Raw genomic sequence first — 4889 nt, 5'->3', positions numbered from 1 at the left:
CAAGATAAAGGGAAAGGACCAAGGAAGTCAATACCCCAAACATTGAATAATTCTACCTCAATGATGTTTGTTTAGGGCATCTCATTTCTATTGGTAATGTTTCCAACACTCTGGCATCGATCACAACTCCTTACATAAGTATACGCGTCTTTGAATAGAATTAGCTAAAAGAATCTGGCTTGCAATACTTTGGCCGCAGTACGTGTACCTCTGAAGTGTCCCCCACTTGGAGTTGTGTGACAATGATATAAAATCTTATGTTTTTCATTTTCTACCACGCATATCTTGATCATTTGATCTGCACATTTCTTAAACAAATATGGCTCTTCCCAGAAATAGTACTTCACATCATGAAGAAACTTTTTCTTTTTATGATACGTCTTATCAATCGGCATCAAACCACAAGCTAAAAGGTTAGCAATATCAGCAAACTAAGGGGTATTATGGACATGATTTACCTTCAGTATGTGTTCATCTAGGAATGTCTCCTGAATGGGTATAAGTGGAGAATTCCATTCTTGCTGCTCCAATCTGGACAAGTGGTCTGTTATTTGGTTTTCTACTCATTTTCAATCTTGAATTTTTAGATCAAACTCTTGAAGTAGAAGTACCCATCGGATCAATCTTGGCTTAGCATCTTTTTTGGCAAGTAAATACTTAATTGTTGAATGGTCTGTATAGACAGTCATTTTGGTACCTATAAGGTAAGATCGAAACTTTTCAAAAGTGAACACAATAGCAAGTAACTCTTTCTCTGTTACCATATAATTCAACTGAACTCCCGTCAAAGTCTGACTTGTGTAGTAGATGGAATGAAAAACTTTATTCCTTCGCTGGCCAATCACAGCTCCTATCGTGAAGTCACTTCCATCACGCATCAGTTCAAATGGAAAATCCCAGTCCAGTGTGACGATGATTGGAGCTGAAACTAACCGACTTTTAAAATCATTGAAAGCTTTTAAACACTCCTCATCGAATTTGAACGTCGTGTCGTTCTCCAATAATTTGGATAAAGGTTTTGGCAATTTTGGTTAATTCCTTGATAAATCTTCAATAGAAACTGGCATATCCCAAAAAGCTTCTAACACCCTTTATAGATGTTGGAGGTGGGAGTTTCTCAATAACATCTACCTTTGTTTTATCTACCTCAATTCCATGTCTCGTTATTCGATGCCCTAGAACAATACCTTCTCGTACCATGAAATGACATTTTTCCTAAGAAGGCGTTAAGAGACCCTCTTGGCCCAACCCTAAACACTCTAAGATCCTTTTTCAAACCTGCTCCCATTTCGAGTCAAGTGACAGATAAATAGACACATCCCATTGCTCTGATCGGGCATTCATAGTGACTGAGGGGATCGAAGACCAAGAAGTGAATTCTCAATCTTTCTAACTTGCTCCTACAGAACCAAAGTCAAAAAGATTGAGAAAAATCAGTCATTCACAACCACTGATGAAGGATTCCTTGAAAAGTTAAGGATTAGTAATCCGTTTTAGAAATTGAATGGGTTCGATCTTATACATACGTGAGGAAGGTAATAAAAAAAAGAAAGAAGATAAGTTCTAGGAACGTTTTTTACTTCAGAAACAATTATAAATAGAAAATTCTAACTTAATGGAATATAGAGAAATCGATTCAAAATTGCGCCCAATAAGATTTGAACCTATACCAAAGGTTTAGAAGACCGTTGAGTAAGAGGTTTGTTTCTTCGCATCGCCTTAGTACTTTAGCTAGAGTGTCTAAGCAATCATCATATGTATCTCTAAATACTTAAAAATCATCCATAAAAATTTCCAAATACTTCTCAACCATGTCAGTAAAAACAGACATCATACATCTTTGAAATGCAGCAAGTGCATTACATAAACCAAATGGCATGCGTCTAAATGCAAATGTACCGTTCGGGCATGTAAATTTTATTTTGTGTTGATCTTTTGGCACTACTGTAATTTGATTATACCCCGAGTATCCATAGAGAAAACAATAATAGTCTTGCCCTACAAGTCTATCCAGTATCCAGTCCAAGAGCAGTAAAGGAAAATGATATTTCCTTATCGCCTTGTTCAGCTTCCGGTAATCTATGCAAATTCTCCAACCCGTAACCGTTCTGGTTGGTATTAGCTCGTTGTTTTCTTTCTCTACGACCGTAATACCTCCTTTCTTTGGCACACACTGGACCGGACTTACCCACAAACTATCTGAGATGGGGTAAATTATACCCAATCTAACCACTTAATAATTTCTTTCTTTACCACGTCCTTCATAATGGGGTTCAGTCTTCATTATCCATCAATCGTCCCTTTATCGCCATCTTTCAGGATGATTTTGTGCATGCATACAGACGGACTAATGCCATGAATATAGAGTATGGTCCATCCGATAGCCTTCTTGAATTTTTTCAACACTAGAATGAGTTTCTCTTCTTGCTCTATGGTCAATTATGTGAAACAATCATATGCAAAGTAGAAGCATTACCTATATAAACATATTTTAAATGTAAGAGAAGTACCTTCAGTTCTAGTTTAGGTGGCTCCTCAATTAACGCTTTTGGTTGAGCATAATCCCTATCCTCTAACTCTAAAGACTCAAAGTGAGATTGCAGTTTAAATCCCCTTTGATTAGCTTCTAGCAAAGCTAAGTATTCATCCCCATCTTCATCACTTGGAGGGTCTGATGTCAAAATTTGCTCCAATGGGTCCTCAACATAGTTGAGTTCCTTTCCATGATTAATTCCTCTAAATCGGATACTGTAGAACAATCATCAAGTGTGTTAGGAAATCTCATAGACTTAAAAACATTAAATGTTATCTGATCGTCCTAAACATGCATAATAAGCTCGCCCTTCTGCACATCGATAAGGGTCCTTTCAGTTGCTAGGAAAGGCCTTCCTAGGATGATTGGCACCTCTTTATCTGCTTCAAAGTCTAGAATAACAAAGTTAGCAGAAAAAATAAATTTGTCTACATGTACCAATAAATCCTTAATTTTTCCTTCTACATGTGCTAAGGATCGATCTTCTAATTGAAGTGTAACTGTAATAGGTCTAACTTCACCTATACCCAACTTTTGAATATGGACATGGGCATTATGTTGATGCTTGCACCCAAATCGCATAGTGCCTTACCACAATAAGTTGCTCCAATGTTGTAAGGTATGGTAAAACATCTAGGATCTTTCAACTTTGGGGGTAGTTTGTGTTGAAGATATGCACTGCATTACTTCGTCAATACTACCGTCTCAAATTCTCCTAGTCTTCATTTCTTAGACAGGATAACCTTCATGAATTTGATGTAATTCGGCATTTTTTCAAGTGCTTCTACCAATGGAATGTTGATATGAAGTTGCTTGAGTACGTTTAGAAACTTCTTGAATTGGACTTTCTATTTCTGCTTTTGAAGTCTTTGAGGGTAAGGTGGTGGAGGCTTCTTTACTTGAATTGGTTGATTCATCTTTTATGGCAATTTTGTATCTAACAAAGTTGTTAGTTTATCAAAATTAACTGGTTCAAAAGTTACCTTATCAGATTTTATAGATTTTGGTTCCAATGAAACTAGAATTTCAACACTCGATTGAACTTCTACTGAGTCTTGAGCATCAACTGGCTCCTCTTCAACTTCGTCAATGTTGGGCTGTAATGTCTTTTCGCTCCTCAATTTCAATGCTTTACAATGCTCTTTCCCCAGATTTCTCGGATTCTCCATATCACTAGGCAAAGCACCTTGTGGACGGTTTCTGAGTTTAGTGGCAAGTTGGCCCATTTGGTTTTTCAGGTTTTTTAATGTGATTGTTTGGCTTTGGATTAAGGCATCATTTTTTTCTCTGTATGTCTTCAATAAGTTTTCTAAGCAATTGGAAGTTTTAACTTGAGGTTTCTTCTAAACTTGCTGGGTAAAAATAGGAGGCTGGGGCGGTCAAGGTTAGGCATAAGCATTACTGGTTCTAGCCCCCTGGTTACTCTAAGAGAAATTAGGGTGGTTTCGCCAAGATGGGTTGTAAAAATTGGATTGCAGTCATTGCCTTCCTCGATTCTAGTTCTAATTACCTATGTAATATATGGATTCTGGGTTTTATGGACATTCTTTGAACAAATATCCTTTCCTACAATAGATACAGGCTATATTTTCAAAGTGATTAGGTGGATGAGTTGCAAAACTATTAAACCCATTAGTGGTAAAATTTTTAAGTATTGAAGAAATAGAAGATACCTGAGATGCAAATGAAGTGACTAGATCCACTTCATGTATTCCAGTGACTTGTCTTCTTGACACTGCTCGATTGGTTGGCCATTGATAATTGTTGCTGGCAATTCTCTCAATGATTTCATAAGCCTCGTTATAAGACTTAGAAAGGAGAGCACCATTAGTAGAAGCGTCCACTACCATCCTTGTGTGAGCATTGAGACCGTTATAGAACATCTCAAGTTGGAAGCAATGAGGGATTCTGTGATGAGAGCACTTCCATAATAATTCTTTGTACCTTTCCCATTCCTCAAACAAGGACTCATCATCCATTTTTTGGAAAGTAGTGGTCTCGTTCCTCAACTTTGCATTCTTGCTAGGTGGGAAATACTTCATGAAGAATCTTTCTGCTAACTCTTGCCATGTTGAAATAGAATTTGGTGGCAATGAATTCAACCAAGCTCGAGCTCTATCCCTTAGTGAATATGGGAACAGCTTTAATCGTAGCGCATCTTTGGGTACTCCGACTACCTTGAAAGAATCGCTCACCTCCATAAACAGTCTTAAGTGAATGTGAGGATTTTCGATAGCCATTCCACTGAATTGGCCCACTGTCTAAAGCATCTAGAACATGACTGGCTTCAGCTCAAATTGTTTTGCCTCGATTTTGGGTCTCCTAATACCTGGATTAAGATCATGAAACACTGGCA

The 4889-nt window shown here is 37.5% G+C and overlaps 1 non-coding gene across 1 annotated transcript; it reads left to right on the top strand.

The window, feature by feature from the left end:
- The first annotated feature begins 4438 nt into the window (after nt 1-4438).
- On the top strand, nt 4439-4545 carry LOC128281683 (small nucleolar RNA R71). Its single transcript, XR_008271942.1, has one exon. It is a non-coding gene; the product is annotated as a small nucleolar RNA R71 (small nucleolar RNA).
- Nucleotides 4546-4889: the final 344 nt, after the last annotated feature.

This window comes from Gossypium arboreum, chromosome 1 (genome assembly GCF_025698485.1).
Source record: "Gossypium arboreum isolate Shixiya-1 chromosome 1, ASM2569848v2, whole genome shotgun sequence".
Lineage (NCBI taxonomy): Eukaryota > Viridiplantae > Streptophyta > Magnoliopsida > Malvales > Malvaceae > Gossypium > Gossypium arboreum.
Note: the sequence above shows the minus strand (reverse complement) of the source record. Positions and strands in the feature narration are given on the sequence as shown.